The 20,243-nt window shown below is 47.3% G+C and overlaps 1 protein-coding gene across 1 annotated transcript in view; it reads left to right on the top strand.

The window, feature by feature from the left end:
* The window catches only part of CACNA1E (calcium voltage-gated channel subunit alpha1 E), a 430,764-nt gene that overhangs the window by 124,313 nt on the left and 286,208 nt on the right, over positions 1–20,243 (top strand). The window lies entirely within an intron of this gene.

The raw sequence follows: 20,243 nt of genomic DNA, 5'->3' as shown, positions 1-20,243 counted from the left end.
GAGAGTGGTGTACACACATTCACCACTCCAATGTTCTTGTGTATATTATAGTTCCTTTTCACTCGTTCCCTTCTTTTCAATCTCTGCTTCTCACAACAACATCTCTGGAGGATGCTGTGATGAACACTTGCATCTAGTATGGGGGATGTCGGGAAGCCAAATTCATCTGGTGACAGTTCTCTGCATTCAGCCTTTTTAAATGAAATTCCTGTTTTTCACTCAACAGTAAATTACTCTAATTTTCAGAAAACCTCCAAAGATTAACAAGGGTTAATCAGGACGCTGAATACATTACAAACTCCACTTTAAAGATGTTTGATTTATGAGCCAAAGCAAATCAAATGAGTTTCAGATTCTTCATTTGAGTGAATAAAAAGATATTGGGGGGGGGGATGATTAGTAGCAAGGGTGCTTTGTTACATATAAGACATCTATTCTGTGCATGCAGACATTCATAGTTTTCTCCAGATCCCTTACTGGGGTCCCAGTCTGGACGAAGATTAAAAGATACAAGTCAGCAGCAGCTGAGCAATATTAGACCATTTAGTCTGGCTGTTTTCATGCAGAGAAGCAGCTATTTAACATTCATCTGGCCCTAGCCGATCTAAACACTGTACAGATTTCTTTTTCGTTGTTGTTCATAGGCATATTCTGCTGCAGAAAAAGATGGCAGAGTCCCTTGGAGGGTGAAACTAGTGTTTGAATGTGCCGTTTTTGAATGCAACCACACATAAAGAATTAACCTGTTGGAGAGAGAGGTTCTGATGCAGCCTGCTGTTTATGTTGGCAGGGTTTTTTAGGCAGGGGAAACCGTGATGGGAAGTGATACAGTTTCTATGGTGTGTGGACATCCCAAGGCATGCTGTGGGGCAGCTTGAAGTTCTGAGGGGGAGCTCAGAAAGGAATAGCAGTTAAAAGGAGATAGTCTACCCTTGTCTCTCATAAATGCCCATTTGAGCAAGCTGAGTTGTGCACAGTGTGCTGGCCAGACCTTTGTGGACTTTGGAATTGACTGGGAAGAAGGAGGAGGAGGAGGAGATTTTTATATGCTGGTTTTCTCTACCTGGTAAGGAGAATCAAACCAGTGTATAATCTTCTTCCTTTCTTCTTCCCACAACAGACACCTTGTGAGGTAGGTGGGGCTGAGAGAGTTCTGAGAGAACTGTGACCAGCACAAGGTCACCCAGCAGGCTTCATGTGGAGGAGTGGGGAATTGAACCTGCTTCTCCAGATTAGAGTCCACTGTTCTTAATCACGACACCCACACTGGCTGGGAAGGGTACCAGCCACTAACAAGAGGAGTCTTTTTCTGCCTACCTGGAGTGAAGTGGAAAGGGGCGGTTGGACCATCCAGGGTAGAATCATAGAATCATAGAGTTGGAAGGGACCACCAGGGCCATCAAGTCCAACCCCCTGCACAATGCAGGAAATTCACAACTACCTCCCCCCTCCACACCCCTAGTGACCGGAAGATGGCCAAGATGCCCTCCCTCTCATCATCTGCCTAAGGTCACAGAATCAGCATTGCTGACAGATGGCCATCTAACCTCTTCTTAAAAACCTCCAGGGAAGGAGAGCTTACCACCTCCCGAGGAAGTCTGTTCCACTGAGGAACCGCTCTAACTGTTAGAAAATTCTTCCTAATGTCTAGACGGAAACTCTTTTGATTTAATTTCAACCCGTTGGTTCTGGTCCGACCTTCTTGAGCAACAGAAAACAACTCGGCACCCCCCTCTATATGACAGCCCTTCAAGTACTTGAAGATGGTTATCATATCCCCTCTCAGTCTTCTCCTCTTCAGCCTAAACATACCCAGCTCCTTCAGCCTTTCCTCATAGGACTTGGTCTCCAGACCCCTCACCATCTTTGTTGCCCTTTTCTGGACACGTTCCAGCTTGTCTACATCTTTCTTAAATTGTGGTACCCAAAACTGAACACAGTACTCTAGTTGAGGTCTAACCAGAGCAGAGTAAAGCGATACCATCACTTCGCGTGATCTGGACACTATGCTTCTGTTGATGCAGCCCAAGACTGCATTTGCCTTTTTAGTTACAGCATCACACTGCTGACTCATGTTCACTGTTTGGTCTACTAAGACCCTAAGATCCTTTTCACACACACTACTGCTCAAAAAAGTCTCCCCCATCCTATAATTATGCATTTGATTTTTCCTACCTAAATGCAGACCTTTACATTTGTCTTTGTTGAAGTGCATTTTATTAGTTCTAGCCCATTTCTCCAGCCTGTCAAGATCATCCTGCATCTTGGCTCTGTCTTCTACCATATTTGCTACCCCTCCCAATTTAGTATCATCTGCAAATTTAATAAGCATCCCCTCTATTCCTTCATCCAAATCATTTATAAAGATGTTGAACAACACAGGGCCCAGCACAGATCCCTGAGGAACTCCACTAGTCACTGCTCTCCAAGTGGACGAGGAATCATTAACTAGCACTCTTTGGGTACAATCTGTCAACCAGTTGCAGATCCATCTAATAATAGGATCTAACAATAATAGGATCTAACCCACATTTTCCCAATTTGTCAACTAGAATACTATGTGGAACCTTATCAAAAGCCTTACTGAAATCTAGATAAACTATGTCTACAGCATTCCCCTGATCCAGCAAGGTAGTAACTTTCTCAAAAAAGGAGATAAGATTAGTCTGACATGACTTATTCTTGAGAAACCCGTGCTGGCTCTTAGTGATCAGATCCATCCTTTCTAAATGCTCAAGGACAGACTGATGATTTGTTCGAACACTTTTCCTGGTATAGAAGTCAAGTTGATGGGTCGGTAGTTACCCGGATCATCTTTTTTCCCCTTCTTGAAGATGGGGACAGCATTTGCCCACCTCCAATCTTCTGGCACCTCACCTGCTTGCCAAGACTTTTCAAAAATAATGGACAGAGGTTCCGAAATTACATCTGCAAGTTCTTTGAGTACCCTTGGGTGCAATTCATCTGGCCCAGAGGATTTTGTTTCATTTAAAGAAACCAGGTGTTTGTGCACTACCCCAATGCCAATTCTAGGATGCAAATCCCTTCCCTCATCACATGTTCTGTTTATGCCATGTTGAGCACCACTTCCCTCACGAGAAGAGGCTGAGGAAAAGTAGGAATTGAGGAGTTCTGCCCTCTCTTCATCTCCTGTTACAATTTCACTTTCTGGTCCACGCAATGGGCTTATCTTGTCCTTGTTCTTACTCTTACTCTGTACATAGGAAAAGAACCCTTTTTTGTTGCGTTTAGCATCTCTCGCTAGCCTAAGTTCATACTGAGCTTTAGCTTTCCTAACACTCTCCCTACAAGCACTACTTATTTGCTTATATTCCTCTTTGGTTATAAGGCCCTCCTTCCACTTCCTAAATGAGTCTTTTTTATTTCTCAACTCTTTAAAAAGCTGTTTATGGAGCCACCCTGGCTTCTTTAGGCTCCTCCCATTTTTCCTTTTCATAGGAATGGTTTGGGATTGTGCCTTCAGTATTTTATTTTTAAGAAATGCCCACCCTTCTTGAACTCCCTTCTCCTTAAGTATTTCTGACCATGGGATTCTACCTAGCATAAGTTTAAGTTTGTTAAAATTTGCTCTTTTGAAGTCCAATCTACATGTCTGACTATGTACAGGTTTTCCTCTCCCCAAGATTGTAAATTCCAAGAGTACGTGATCACTACTACCCAGGGTGCCTACTACTTTAACCTCATCGACCAGTTCTTCCCTGTTGGTGAGAATCAAGTCTAAGATAGCAGACCCCCTTGTTTGCCTGTCCACCTTCTGGAATAGGAAGTTGTCAGCAAGACAAGTCAGGAATTTATTGGATCTTGCATTTTTAGCAGCGTTGGACTTCCAACAGATATCCGGGTACTTAAAATCTCCCATGACCACCTTGTCCCATCTCTTTGAGAACTTTGTGATCTTGTCTAGGAGCGTCCCATCCAAGTCCTCTGCCTGGTTTGGCGATCAATAGCAGACCCCCACGAGAATATCACGATTATTTCTTATTCCTTTTATGTTCACCCATAGAGTCTCAACTGCACTACCATGCTCAGATTCATGTACTTCTTCACAAGTGTACACATCTTTGACATACAGTGCTACTCCTCCCCCCTTCCTTATCAATCTATCCCTTTTAAACAAGTTGTACCCCTCAATCTTAATATTGATATCATGAGTGACATCCCACCAAGTTTCAGAAATGCCTGTTAGGTCTTTCCTGTATTAGGGCTTCAATTTCTTCCTGCTTGTTTCCCATACTATGCGCATTAGTGTACAGACATTGGAATCCGTGGTTTATGTGCCCTGTGGTTTTCGTTTCTGTACTTACCTGTGAGTTTATGTTTCCTTGAATACATGCCACTCCCTGCAAATCTTTATTGTTCTCGTCTCCAGGTATTGTCAGCATACAAGGCTTTAAATTGTTGTCTCGCTCCCCCATAGGATTTAGTTTAAAGCCCACCTGATCAGGTTTGCAAGGCTCTCACCAAACACATTTTTTCCTACCCTCGTGAGGTGTAAACCATCCCCCGACAGAAGAGCTTCTTCTCGAAAGCGTAAGCCATGGACCAGAAATCCAAACCTTTCTTGACGACACCACCTACGTAGCCAGTCATTTATTTGGAGTATTCATCTTTCCCTTCCTAAGCCACGACCTTCAACAGGCAGAACTGACGAAAACACAACCTGCGCTCCCAAGTCCTTCACCTTCTCACCCAGAGCCATATAGTCTCTTTTAATACGTTCTGGGCTATGCCGGGCAATATCATTTGTTCCCACATGAACAAGTAAGAAAGGGTAATAATCTGTGGGCTTGATGAGTATTGCTGGACCTTTGAAGCAGTTACGCGTGCAGACGAGAGAACAGTGGTATCTATCTCTATCACTAAATAAAATAGATTGAATAGGGTGAAGAATAAAAAGAGCAGTTTTAATGTTCTTATTTATGACTAGGTTTTATATGACAGATTGTAATGGCCTTTGGCCACAAGCAATAAACATTGTCGTATCATAGAGCAGTGATATAATTGGAATGAGATACCTTTGAGTGTGAAGCAAACTGGTAAACATGGTTGCCTTTGGTGTGACTAGTTTAGGGAGGCTTTGTAAACTGAAAGAGACATGCTTCATGTTTTTTCGTCTTCTTTCAGATCCACTCTGTGCCATTATTAGGGTTTCCAACCTCCAGGTACTAGCTGGAGATCTCCTGCTATTACAACTGATCTCCAGCCGATAAGAGATCAGTTCCCCTGGAGAAAATGACCTCTTAGGCAATTGGACTCTATGGGCAAAAACGCATGGTTGCTTTAGCCTCCTTTATTCCCTGTTTCAGCCAGGATTCGGCCAGGATTGAACGTGTGTGTTTCGCTGAACATGCGTTCGATCTTGGCTGAAAGAGGGAATGAAGGAGGCTAAAGCGACCATACATTTTCACCCTATGGCACTGAAGTCCCTCCCCCTCCCCAAACCCCGCCCTTCTCAGACTCCGCCCCCAAAATTCTCCAGGTATTTCCCAACCCGGAGCTGGCAACCCAAGCCATTACTGACTTGCATTTGGTGGGTTCCAGAAAATAGTTGGGGCAAGTCACTTTTGTAGTTTTGTTTTTCCAACCGAAGGTGCAGGAGTTTATAGCTTATTTGAAAGTGACATTTTGATGATGGGTGACAAGATCATAGCAACAAGAGAGAAATGATGATTAAGTGGTAGAATGTGTGTGAAGTTCAAATATGCACTTACACCCACAGTACTTGTGTTGTATCTTCCAAATGCATTGGAATCCTTGGATGGTAATTCTCAAGAGCTAGGCTAGGATCCCCGTGTAGGTTGCAGGATCTTTAATTTTACCTCTCATGTATAATGATTTTTTCTCCTGACCCTGATGGCCTAGTCTAGCCCAATCTCATCAGATCTTGGAAGATAAGGAGGGTCGGCCCTGGTTAGCACTTGGATGGGAGATCACCAAGGAAGTCCAGGGTTGCTATGCAGAGGCAGTCAATGGCCAACCAACTCTGTTCCTCTCTTGCCTTGAAAACCCTATAGGGTCACCAGAAGTCGGCTGTGACTTGCTGGCACTTTTCACCACAAATTATTTTTATGTATTTACTGAAAAATAAATTTGAAGCCCTCATTTCTTCCAGGTAACTGGGGCTCAAGTCAGGTACCCTCATATCAAAATCCTCATAAATAACATCCACAAGAGTACCTGCCCCTAGGAACCAGTAGATTACAGGAGCTACATTCATATACCATCCTTTGTCCTTTGGGGAAGGGCCGTAGCTCAATGGAGCACCTGCTTGGCATGCAGAAGGTCTCAGGTTCAATCCCCGGCATCTCCAGTTAAAGGGACTAGGCAAGTAGGTGATGTGAAAGACCTCTGCCTGAGGCCCTGGAGAGCCGCTGCCGGTCTGAGTAGACAATACTGACTTTGATGGACCAAGGGACTGATTCAGTATAAGGCAGCTTCATGTGTTCATGTGACAGTCATAGGGGTTATAACAACCCTGTTAGGGAGGGTAGGCTGAGGGCTCCAACAGAAAAGACGAAGATTAAGTGTCATGTTCTGACACAAAAGGCAAATTGTAGGCTCATGCAGCCTCAGCTTGCCTTGTGGACACAGGGGAAAAGAGGTGGTTTAATCTTTCCAACTCCACCCAGTTTCTGGTATTCAAAACTGGACTTCTTGTTTTGTTATTAAGCATTTCAAAGGAAAAAGAATATATCCCTTCACGCATTTTCCCCTTTGAAAGGCTGGTAACAATACAGGGAGCCCAATTTTGGGTCTTGAAACCGGGTTTGGGGGTTGAAGGATTAAACCCCCTTTCCTGCATTACCCCTGGGCAAATTGAGGCTGTATGTGCATGCAATTTAAATTTTAATGTCAGACTGAGATGCATGATCGTTGTCTTAACTGTTTGAGCCCTGAGAGATGATCAGGGAAGTTTTGCAAACTGGAAGAGAGGTGCTTCTTTGTTCCATCTTATTTGAGACCAGGATAACAAAGTGAAATGAATAAGGAAGGGTTGTTTTGTTTGTTTGTTTGTTTGTTAAAACATTTATGCCCCAACTTTCTTCATGATGACGTTGATCGCTTTGGTTCAAGCTCAGCATTGTCTCCACTATACTGCATTGGCTTTATGGAGGGTCACCACAAGCCATGTGTGTTAGCAGTATGCCAATAGGCATGGCTGGGTTCTTTTCCTTCTAAGTCAGTGATGGCGAACCTTTTAGACTGAGTGCCCAAACTGCAACCCAAAACCCACTTATTTATCGCCAAGTGCCAACACGGCAATTTAACCTGAATACTGAGGTTTTAGTTTAGAAAAAACAACTCATACATTAACATCTTTTGTCTTAAAAGAAAAACACAATGACAGAGCTTTCAATGATACAAACAACTTTTTATGGAAAGGCAAAAGTTTGCATTTGGCATGCTTTTGAACAATCTAGACCAGCTCCTGTATCTCACAGTGGCCCACATCTATAATAAGGAGGTAGCACATACCCATCAGGGCTAGTAACCCGTGATAGACTTTTCTTCCAGAAATTAGTCCAGTCCCCTCTTAAAGGCGGTCTAGGCTAGATGCCATCACCACATCCTGTGGCAAGGAGTTCCACAGGTTAATTACATGCTGGGTAAGTGGGTGTTCCTCTTTTACTGAGCAGAGGGAGAATAACTGGTCCTCCGCACCCCAGCAGTGTCTTTTCTGGTGGCTGTCTGCTGGTGTTCTTTTGCTTCTTTTTACACTGTGAGCCCTTAGGGACAGGGAGCAGTTAGATAAGTGAAATATAAATACTGTCAATAATAGTAATACTGTGCAAGATTGCATTTTTTTTTTATTAAGCCAGCAGTATCCTAGTTGGATGGCTGCATCATGCTGTATTTCATGAACACTCACAGCTATGCGAAATTCTGCATACACTTCTTTTCCAATAGGATTGGAGAAGCAGTTCTGTGGTTTACCTTTAAGATCATATAAAAATTAGTTTTGTGTGACGTTCTTACAGATAAATGTCCAGCGGACAACAAGGCAGGGCTAGCGGCCCGTGCAGGGCTGGCGCCGCAAAGCCCGCGCTGGGGCCCAAGCGCTCTGCTCCCCTCCAGCTATGCCACACTGTGAACTATGCTCCCCTCCAACCTAGCTTCTCTCCAACCCTACCACGGGAATCACCTTCGCCACAGACTCAACAGGCTGCTGTTCGCGCCGCACCCTCACGCCACATGTGAGCCACCCGCCTTGTAGAGGAAAACGCAGGAGCCTCCGCTCCTGGTTTCTCTCTTAAGATGGCCAAAGAGACACTTTTAAACAAAACGCTGAGCACAGGAATCCCCTGAGCTCAGCCAGTAGTCTGCCACCAGCCCTTTTCAACCAGTTTAGCCCCAGGCAGAAGATAAGGGCAGCCCCTGCGTGCTGGTGCCAAATTAACACGTAACGCTCACCTTGCAGGGTAGGAGCCTGGCAAGGGGAGACTACAAAAGCAAAGGGTTTGGTTTTGGGTTTGGTAGGCTGACCCCAAACAACAAGGCACTTAGAGTTAGGACTTGAAGCCAGCAAAGTCAGACACCACAACCGAAAGTATATTTTATGGATTTATTCAAAAGGTTTGTGGTCGTTACAGAATTCAAAGGATTTGTGAAGCAAAAGCAAATTAAAAAAAACAAAGCTTTTAAACAGCTGGCTACACAGTAGGATTCTTAGGTTCAAGAGTTTGGCAAAAGCTTAGCAAGTTACAAAAACATTACCCGTTCCAAAAGTGATGATGCACATCAGTTCAGCATTCAATAAATGTTCCAAGAGTTCTGTTTGGCATATCCCTGCCCCAGGAATCAGATGGATTGATGGTATCCGACATGCTGTCCGAGTGTCCAGACCACCACACACACAGTTGTGTGTGTTCCTCTTTTATTTTCCAGGATCTTGGGTGTGGGGGAGTTCAACCCTCACTAAGATTCTGGAGAGTCCAGCTGACTGATTGATCACATCCGGCTTGCAACAGAAAACACCAAGGTGACAAATGCTTAAAAGCAGATCACCTGGGGTTCCCTGAGGCAGGATAAGAGTTAATTGCAGGACCATTTGTTACTATGAAAACAAGTGGTCCGGCGGATGGGGGAAGCAATTACATTTTTTACCAATGTTAATTGAGCTGCATCCTGGAATGTCTTGCAGTTTGATTTCCCCAGCCAGGCCGAAGACCTGGACCAAAGATTTTCCAGCAACAAGGAATGGGGGGGGGGTCCCTTTTCCTTGGCACGCCTTACCCCAGACAGGGAAGGGAGGAAGCGCTCCCATTGGGCTGCTGGGCATAGGGGCGGGTGATGTGAGAAATGCCCTCCGGCGCGCGTGAAGAGGGGGAGGGGAGCAGCCCAGCCCCACATCCCTCTGGCTTTCTAGTAACGAACTCAGGCAAACTTTGTGCTGGGGCGATGGCGCGTGTGCCCACAGAGAGGGCTCTGAGTGTCCACTCTGGCACGCGTGCCATTGGTTCGCACCACTGTTCTAAGTCAAAGATGAAATAGCTTATTGCGATCCCATGGGCAAACGGCTCCCCGGGGGAAAGGTAAACCAATAAACAGACAGACAATGATTTCTTTGGGGAAACAAACGGCCACCGCTTTATTGATTACAACAGATGGAGCATTGGCGGAGCATAGGGACAGATCCAGGGATCGGATGACCACCCTGTCATCCGATGTATCGATAGCTCGATAGAACGGCCCAACCCGCATGTTGGGACAGCAACCAGAGTAGCATATAGACAACTCCAGCAGGACATAGATCTCTGGGTGAAACCTACGCCACCTGGGAGTGGAGTAACCAAAACAGTCCCCGCATGATCTACTCCATCCCAAGATCCCTTATGGGGTCTCCAAAATGGGGAAGGCAGGCACGCAGGCACCTCTTTCCCAACTTGGATCAGTCCCAATGCCAAAAACCGCCCAAGCTGTGACGAAAGGAAGAAAATAACAAGCCATAACAAAAGGGAGGGTAGGTGGGACTTACCGCCGCCAGGCCACAAACAGGCCTGTGCCTGGGCGGCGTGCCCTTAAATAGGCGTGAGAAGGGGCGGGGGAACACCAGCACCGTTGCCCCTGATGCCACATTTTCCGGGCCAGCCCTGCATGCTGATAGGCTGTGGAGTGGGGCAGTGGGAGGGAGGGTCAACGCCCATGTGGAGGGGCGAGAGCAACGCTGCTTGCCCCCTCCCCCCCACAGCAAGTCCTCCTCCCACCCCCCAGAGCCAGGCCCAGGAGGATTGCAAAGCGCGACCCAGTAAGTCTGGTTTGCTTTAATTATTTTGTCAATATGGAATTGCAGGGGGGTGGAGGAAATGTCTGGGAATAAAGTACATTGAAAATTAAACAAAAGCATAACATGGGTTTTCCAGCTTTTCTCTCTGTTGTATGTCTAATGTACAAGATTTTATACGCAGCAAATATTTAGAGGTCTCAAAGACTGGTTTCAGCCCCCCCCCCCCGAAAGAAAAGGTACGCTGACAGAAAAAAAATATGCTTAGAGAAAATGTCAGCATTGACTAAAATTTTAAGTTTTCTAGTTGGAAAAATAAAAAAGGGAAATAATGAAACTGATTTACAGAGGGGGAAAATGGCATGGCATTTATGCCTGTTTAGTTGGTTTCAAAAGTCAGTGTGAACAAAAACAACAACAACCCAAGTTATTTGAAAATGTCATGAAAATTAATTTGAATATGCCCAATTATTTCGAACAAAGTGTATCTGCAGTTAGTTGCTTTCTTTTATGTAACTGTCGGTAAAAGATTGGTTCTTATTGGGTTAGACTCACTGCTAGTGTTGGTTTAACTATTCAGACTATGGCCTGTGTTTCATTGGTGCCCATGGGGTAGGGACATAATTGGAATGTGTCCCCATATGGACAGCCTGCCCATCCAATGTGCCTTGCCTGCTTCTGTCATCATGACTCAGCACCTGTAACCGGTCGACAGATTTAACGACTCATCATGATAGAAGTCCTGCAGCATAGAGGCTCCTCTGAAAGTTGTTTCCCAGGGTCACCATTTCCAAAAGAACTTCCTGCTCAGTTGGCCTGTGTGTGAGCTTTGTCCTGTTGGAGCCAAGTGAGCAGTAGAAACTGACTTTGAGGTAGGGTTGCCAACTTCCAGGTACTAGCTCAAATCTTGCAAACTGAGTGCCATGGCTTCCTTTATAGAGTCAATCCATCTCATGTTGGGTCTTCCTCATTTCCTGCTGCCTCCAACTTTTCCTAGCACTATAGTCTTTATGTTAGAGCAGATGCATCTTGTAGGTTGACCGCCTCCCCCCTGACTTTTTCTTCCCTTTTCATTGCAACTCCTAACGTGTGAGATTTATTATCCTGAGCAAAGTGGTCTCGTAATTAACCACTAAAGGTAAAAGTAAAGATCCCCTGTGCAAGCACTGGGTCATTCTTGACCCATGGGGTGATGTCACATCCCGACATTTTCTAGGCAGACTTTGTTTATGGGATGATTTGCCAGTGCCTTCCCCAGTCATCTTCCCTTTACCCCCAGCAAGCTGGGTACTCATTTAACCGACCTCGGAAGGATGGAAGGCTGAGTCAACCTTGAGCCAGCTACCTGAAACCAACTTCCGTTGGGATCGAACTCAAGTCGTGAGCAAAGCTTTGGACTGCAGTACTGCAACTTACTACTCTGAACTGGAAGCTTGCTATACCCATAGCTAGGATTGCCAGCTCCGGGTTGGGAAATACTTGGAGATTTTGGGGGCGGAGCCTGAGGAGGGCAGGGTTTGGAGAGAGGAGGGACTTCAATGCCTTAGAGTCCAATTGCCAAAGCAACCATTTTCTCCAGGGGAACTGATCTCTGTCGCCTGGAGATCAGTTTTAATAGCGGGAGATTTCCAGCCACCATCTGGAGGTTGGCAACCCTGCCCAGAGCTCATGCTATCCTGTGACACACTGGTGAATGATAGCATTTGTTGTGGGATAACACCCCCCCCCCCCGTATTTATCTTCAGGGTTGAAATTAACATACAAGGATATGATGCTAAGAGCTTATTCTCGCGTTGCATATTTCATATGACAACCCAGTTGCTCAGCCCAGCTGTAGCTGCACTGATTGTTCCTGGGGAAAATAAACTTTTTAGATAAAATAGAAGAAATCCGAGTTCTCTTCCACTTTGAAGGCCTGTACAATGCTGACAATTCATTGAAAGGTCCATTTTGAAACCAGCCACAAAGTGTCCTAGTCATTACAGATTTAATAATGAGGCTGCTTGCCTGATTGTATATGGCAGTGGTTCCCAACCTTTTTTTGACCAGGGACCACTAGGACTTTTTTGTTCGGTGCAGGGACCCCAAGGTTCAAAATAAAAATTCCAAGAATTTGAAAATAAACTTTAATCATAACTGTTAGTTAAACATTAAGCTTAGAATAATATTTGAATACTGTATTTTCTGGCGTATAAGACTACTTTTTAACCCAGGAAAATCTTCTCAAAAGTCGGGGGTCGTCTTATACGCCGGGTGTCATCTTATACGCCGGATGCTGAATTCCGAGCCGGACTGGAGAATCTCCCTGGGGAGCCGCCTCCGCTCTGTCCATGTTCCCGGGGGTTGAGCCGCCCCAGGAGGACCGGTGGTAGCCGCGGGGTTGGGGCGCAGTCCCGAGGGCTGGCCCCAGGCCGCGGACTCGGGTTGGGCCACTCCAGGAGGTCTGGGGGCGGCCGCGGGGTTGGGGCGCAGTCCTGAGGGCTGACCTTAGGCCGCGGACTCGGGACAATCCCAAACTCTAAATTTTAACTGTAAAAATGGGGGGTCGTCTTATACGCCCAGTCGTCTTGTACGCCGGAAAATACGGTATATGTTTTTATAATAGAGAACCTTTAATTGAAAATATTAATTTATTATGGGTTTATAACTTTGTTTCGCGGACCTTAATTTAGTTCTCGCGGACCCCTGGGGGTCCACGGACCCCTGGTTGGGAACCAGTGGTCTATGGAGAAGAGTGGCTTATGTAACATATGCTTTCTAGTGCAAAATTGTAGACAAATCTTGGAGATCTTGCTCAAATCTTGGAGACTTCTTTTCTGTAATCTAAAAATCCCAAACAGCCTAGTAATTAGATCATAATTATTCTGTGTCGTCAGTGATTCAAATAATTAATTAGAACCAGGGCCTTTTTTTGTGGCAGTACCCATTGGTACTGAGTACCGGCACATTTTGTAGGTTGTGTTGCCAACCTCCAGGTGGTTGGTTGGACTGGAAGAAGAAAATACCTATGCTGGAAATAGTAGAAATTATAATAAATGGCAGCACGTGGCTTCAAAGATGATATAATGTGAAATATACCAACTGGAAAAGAAAACAATATTATAGAATATAATAATTGTTTTTTGGAAAATCCAAAACACAACATATATTCATAAACACTGTGTTGAAAGGCACACAGAAACCTCTCTGGGTCTGAAATAACAAAAAATGTTTATATACAGATTGCTTTTAACAACAAAACATGAAAAACATACCGTATATACCCGTGTATAAGCCGACCCGCGTATAAGACGAGGTGCCTAATTTCTCCCCCCAAATGGGGAAAAATTAGGCACCCGCGTATAAGCCGAGGGTCGGCTTATAACCCCTCCCCCCCCGCAGGCTTACCTCAATCCAGGTGCGCAGGCCGGCGCCGGCCGGCAGGGTCCTCGCTGTGCCCGGCAGGGGCGGCGACGGGGCCTCCAGAGGCCTCTGGAGGCCCTTCCAGGCCGGCGCCGGCCGGCAGCAGCCTCGCTGCGCCCGGCAGGGGCGGCGCCGGGGCCTCCAGAGGCCTCTGGAGGCCCTTCCAGGCCGGCGCCGGCCGGCAGCAGCCTCGCTGCGCCCGGCAGGGGCGGCGCCGGGGCCTCCAGAGGCCTCTGGAGGCCCTTCCAGGCCGGCGCCGGCCGGCAGCAGCCTCGCTGCGCCCGGCAGGGGCGGCGCCGGGGCCTCCAGAGGCCTCTGGAGGCCCTTCCAGGGCGCTCCTGGCCGGGGGAAGCCACGCGGGCACGGCAACAATGGCGGCGGAGGCGGCGATGGCGGCGGCGGTAAGTTCCCCCCTCCCTCCCTCCCCCCTCCCCTACCGTATTGACCCGCGTATAAGCCGAGGCCGGCTTTTTCAGCCCTTTTTTACGGTAAATTCAAGAATTATTTCTGTGGCCTTAACCAATCTTCAGGTATTTCCCAGCACAGGGCATCTAAACAATTTTTTGTAGGGCTTCTTCCCTGATAGAATAATTACTGCAAGCGTATATATGAGTACTGGCACCTTTTTCCATACAGAAAAGCACTGATTAGAACCATAATTGCTGACTAATTTTGCTGGGGGAGCACACTGGGAAGAGAGCTGGCATTGAAAAGCCTAAAGTCTCATAGAGTCCAATAAAGACAATTAGGAGGAGGTTACAATCAGTTCTTTATTTATCTAAACAACAGAGCTGGGGTGAAATAGCCCACAATTAAGATGCAGGGTACTCACCAGAGAAACAAAGGAAAGTCAGTATCATTTATGCCTTCGCATGGGGCAGGCCCATGGCTGCTGACAAGCAGATTGACATAGAAAAGCCCCAATCACACTTTAGGGATATACTTTACTTTGATTAGACTATCCTATAGATTTTGCCTGACGTTGTTTCTAGGCAGCTCTAGGTCTTGTGATCTTGGAAGTAACTAGATACCACATTCCTCAATGGAAAGGTAATTCCGAAGATACGCTGCTTACTGGTGAAAGCCTGTATCAGCCACAGACAGCGTGAGCTGGCTGATTCATGGCCCCCTGATGCCAACCTTCCCAAAGCTTCCATGTGTGCATTATGAATACACAGTATTACAAACCTGCTTTTATACTTTAGGCCTAGCTTTTCCAGAAGAGCAATTATGCAAACTGAACACATAAGCATACAATAATAATGATTACAGGCATTACAGCATAAGGTTGCTAACCTCAGGGTGGGGCCTGGAGATAGGGTTGCCAAACTCCAGGTACTAGCTGGCGATCTCCCGCTATTACAGCTTATCTCCAGCCGACAGAGATCAGTTCCCCTGGAGAAAATGGCTACTTTGGCAATTGGACACTATGGCATTGAAGTCCCTCCCCTCTCCAAACCCCACCCTCCTCAGGCTCCGCCCCCAAAACCTCCTGCCGATTGTGAAAAGGGAACTGGCAACCCTACCTGGAGATCTCCCAGAATTACAAATATTTCCCAGACTACAATGATCCGTTTCCCTGGAGAAAATGGAGGGTGAACTGTATGGCATTATATTCTGCTGAGGTCCTTTCCCTCCCCAAACCCTGCCCTCCTCAGGCTCCACCTCCCAAATCTCCAGACATTTCCCAGTCCAAAGTTTGCAACCCTAAATTGGAGGCTGGGGGTTTGCAGGGTAGTAGCCTGAAGTTGCATTTGCTTCAATCACCCCTTCAATGATCCCCCCACCCCACATTTCTAGACTAGGGACACAGCAGCTACTTTTTAGGGGATCAGATTTGTCCCAAGGGCTGGCAATTGCTGATACCCCAAATAGACACAGATTTATGGGAACAACCAATAAACCACGTCCAGACAAAGGTGTTGTGAGATAGTCTGTTTGGAAAAGAACAATGCCACTGAGAAAGAACAAGTGAAACCTGCTTTCCAAGAGGGAATGCAAATAAGTGCTTATGTGAGCAGAAACGCTTCTAATTAAAATTCACTCTGAGGCAGGAAGACAGGAAAGAGACCAGATCTCTGCCGAAGAAGCTTGCAGCAAATTCAGTGCCATATAAAAGGCACCTGGCTAAAGGGCTGCGATGTTATGCAGGCAATTAATAAACGGTGTCAAGATTTCCAAAAGTAAAAACTTCACTGAAGTGAAGCAGAAGTCAAGTCATATTTTGTGTAGTGGCAACGGAACTCTCGCTTCTGTTTGCACAGTAGCTGATGCTTTTGAAATGTTCCTGCAACACTGAGAACATATGGATAAATGGGGAAGTTGTAAAACGGATTTGAGAACTGAGAGTGTTATATATTGGATTTTTTTTTTTTTAGAAAACAAACTCATTTTCGTATCATGGATTAAATAAAACTTTTTTTGTATTAAAACACACTCTCGATTTGTTTGTACAAAGTATAATCATCCTTCTCAGTGGAATGTGAGGTAACAAAACAGGAAATTCTTTTTTTTAATTTTCATTTGGAATATCTTTGACTGATATTTAGTGTTGCCAAACTCCAGGTGGTCTGGAGATATGGAAAACCTATGCCTCAACTAGTGAGAACTGTATGAGAAGGCAGCACGTGGCTCAAAATTAAAAAATTACAAATTAACTACCAATAGAGAATTGTAAGCATATATTATAAAGTCAAACTCCAGGTGGTGGCTGGAGATCTCCAACTATTACAACTGATCTCCAGCCAATAGAAATCAGTTCACCTGGAGAAAATGGCTGCTGTGGCAATTGGACTCTATGGCATTAAAGTCCCTCCCCTCAAACCCCGCCCTCTTCAGGCTCCGCCCCAAAAACCCCGCCAGTGGTGAAGAGGGACCTGGCAACCCTACTGATATTCAGTGGATGCTCACAGTGCAATCCTAAACAGATATCCTAAACAGAGTTACATCCTTTTAAATCCACTCAATTGAATAGGGTTATGGGATAGCAGAGTATTTGTACCAGGCCTGGCTGATACTACCTGCCAATCTCAAGAGCACACCTCTATTCCCTTGCATGCTAGAAGTAAGTGCTGAAGCCTGCAGATGTGCAGTCCATAGCAACTCACTATTCTGGATCCCAAATTCAGGCAGTGAGATGCTTGGTTCACTTCAGAGTCATCTTGATAGATTATCTTTGCCCAGGTCATGATACATCAGCTCTAAACTTGCACGTCCTTAACCGTCTTTCATAATAGTCTTCCCAGGTGGTAAGAAATAATCCAGAGATCTTTCCTTGTTCAGGACGTAAGCAATTAAGCAGTGTGGAGGCCAGTGAAAAGGACTTACTGGAACAGGGGTGTCGAACTCATTTGTTACGAGATTCGGATGTGACATAAATGTCACTTGGTTGGGCCAGGCCAGCCTCGCCAGCCCAGATTGGGGGCGGGGGGTGGCTGCCTTGGCTGGCGAGTAGGGTTGCCAGGTCCCTCTTTGCCTCCAGCTGAGGTTTTTGGGGCGGAGCCTGAGGAGGATGGGGTTTGGAGAGGAGAGGGACTTTAATGCTGTAGAATCCAATTGCCAAAGTGGCCATTTTCTTCAGGTGAACTGATCTCTATCGGCTGGAGATCAGTTGTAATAGCAGGAGATAGGGCTGTCGATTCGGTTCCATCCGAACTGAAAAACAGCCAGATTTTCCCTGATTTGGCGGTTACCAGTTCAGATAGAGCCGAAGTAAAAAAAGGCGGGAAAATGATGAGCCGAATTCAGCGAGTTCGGGCGGACGCCAAATAAATTTGGGCAAATTCGGCGTCCCTGAATCAGCATTCTTCCATGGCCAATGGTGGCCAAGCTGGGTCTTCTTCTGGCCAATCAGAGCAGGGATTCTCTCTTTTGAATTGGCCAGGAGTATAAAAACTCCCGTCCCTTCCCGAGTCTGTAATTCATTTTCTTCCATTTTGGTGGTGCTGCTGCTGAGAGATCCTGAGCTGAGCTGCTGCTGCTTACTGGAATAGGACTGGATTTACTTCTCCTCCCTGCTCCTGCTGGAAGACATCCACACAGTTTGATTTTGGGTTTTTTTCTCTATACCTTTTCTTCTGTGTGTGTGTGTGTGGGGGGAAAGCAGATTCTGTGAGGGGAAGGCAAAGGGGGGCTGTTGCCTGTTCTGAGTCTTCCTCTGCTCGGCACCCGTACCTCCTCCTTGGGTCATTTCTTTGGGGTTGAGCCGAGCCGTAATGGTTTGAGGGGGGGGGCTGTTGCCTGTTCTGCCAGAGTGGGTGTGCCTGCTCGCCTCTGCGGGAGTGTGCATTCTGCCTTTTCCTGCCTGTGGCCACCCTCGGCTGGAGTTGAGTCAGTGCGGCGGTGCAACGTGAGTCTCCCTCCGCTCGGCACCCATGCCTCCTCCTTGGGTCGTTTGTTTGGGGCTGAGCCGAGCCGTACTGGTTTGAGGGGGGCCCGTTGCCTTTTCTGCCGGGGGTGTGTGCCCGTTCGCCTCTGCGGGAGTGTGCGTTCTGCCTTTTTCTGCCCGTGGCCACCCTCGCCTGGAGTTGAGTCAGTGCGGCGGTGTGTGCGTCTCTCTCTCTCTCCCTGGTTTGGGGGGGGGGCTTCAGGTGTGTGCTTTAGGTTTCCCGCATTAATAAGATCTGTTAGGCAGTGTCTGGCCTAGGGCCCTCACATTTAAACCCTAGCTGTAGGGCTGGTCAGCTTCTCACAAACTAGGCTCAGCTAGGTCTTTAAAAGGGCAAGGGATATTGATTTGTAAGTAGATTACAACTAGGTCAAACAGTTGTTGGGTAGCCCCTAGCCTGTCTTGTGGACGGCTGCAGCCAGTAGATTTGCAATTCAACGGTGAGGGAAGAGTGTTGTCAGGCCTGCTTTCTGCTGAGACAGCCAGACTGTGTATGTTTTGGTTCCACCAGGTGCATCCCAAGGCCAGGCTTGTTAACTGTCAAATTCCTTTCGCTAACACTGTGGGAACTGCTCTCGTAGGGAGGGTGGTTGCCATGGCTGCCACCACTATCTGATATGACCAATGCTCTTCCATATAGGCCTTAGGCTGTGCCTGTAGTTCTCATTTGTGACAATTTACCTGTTAGCTCTGTATACTTGTAGGTTTTCTAATAAATCAACTCTCTTTTGGACTACTCGTCTGTGAATGTTGTTTATGGGAGTACCACGGGGACAAGTGCTCACATTTTGGCACGAATCCCTCTCTACCTTTTACCTGCCTGGCTGGAGCCCTGGAGGGATCGCCGGGATCTCGGATGGGAGCAGGGAACGTGCTCTCCGAGTGAGTTGCATGTGGCTGGAGCCCCGGAGGGTTCGTCTGGGTCCTGGGTGGCAGTAAGGATGGTGCTCCCCTGGGTAGAGGGTTCCTGGCTGGAGCCCTGGAGGGTTCTGGACCTTGGTACCTTCCATTGGGACCTTCAGATTAATTCCCCGATGACCCTACTCTGCTGAATGACATTCTTGCTGAGGCGCTGCGGACGGATGCGGAGATCAATCGCCTAGTTGTACTTATTCGAGTTCAGTGGCGTTGCCTTGCTGAAATGACCCCCTGGACGACCCACGACGCAGATCAAAGTGCCCAGCACGACCTCCAGACACTGGATAGTTTGTTGGAGGAAGTTCGGCTGGCGCAGGAGGATTTAGCGGCATTGACCAGTTTGTTAGCGGGATTAACTTTACACGAGATGCAACAGGAGTCGGCAGCGGCCCTGGTCTGCCCTGTGTACGGCTCTCCCATGGCGGGAATGCGGGAGGAGGGAGTTCCGATATCAACCGTTCCCGATCCCAATGTGTGCCTGAAGGAGGCACAGGATGTAGCAGCCCGGACGACTTTACAGTTTGTGGGACTGACCACGGCCACGGCCACGGTGGCTGAGATCGCGGAACGACTAACCCCAGAGTTTGGACTGGATGCAGCTGCTTTAGCAGTCCGGGTTCAACCATTGTTGGACCAAACTTCCTCTGAGCTCCTTCTGCTTCTGGAGCAAGAGGCCCTCCCAATCATCACAACGTCGATCGCCGCTAAGCTTGAGGCCGACCAAGTGCTCGCCGATCGGAAGCGAGCCGAGGAACAGTTGCGGGCCGCTGATGTAGCTGCAGCTCAAACGCTGGCCGATCAGAACAAGGCTGAGGAGCTACGTTTGGCTCAAGCGGCCAACGCTCGAAGTTGCGCAACGACGGCAGCGGACGTGCGTCCCAAAGAAAGCACAGGGTTCGGGTTGTTCCCCTCGTTTTCCCCGACCTATGGCCCGGCTCGAGACGTGCAACGCGCACGTCAGCTCGCTGATCGCTGGGTCGAACTGGATTACTCGGATGAGGAGGACTTATACTTTGAGGAGTCTCACTGGGCTACTGGCCTCTGAATCAGCCAGGCCCGACGTACTGGGGGAACGGGGGACGAAATGCGTCTCTTACGGGGCCAGAACCGGGACTTGACTGATCGTGTGGCCCGTCTGCAGGACCAGATGCAGCTCCTAATGCGAGAAAACAAACGTTTACAGCGAGCTCAAATGCCCCAAGTTCAACCAATGCCAGGGCATCCAACTCAGCTGGCTCCACCGCCACAGGTTCCTCCGCTGAGACCGCCAACTCTGCCCCCTCTGGAGCAACC

This window comes from Euleptes europaea, chromosome 2, assembly GCF_029931775.1.
Source record: "Euleptes europaea isolate rEulEur1 chromosome 2, rEulEur1.hap1, whole genome shotgun sequence".
Lineage (NCBI taxonomy): Eukaryota > Metazoa > Chordata > Lepidosauria > Squamata > Sphaerodactylidae > Euleptes > Euleptes europaea.
Note: the sequence above shows the minus strand (reverse complement) of the source record. Positions and strands in the feature narration are given on the sequence as shown.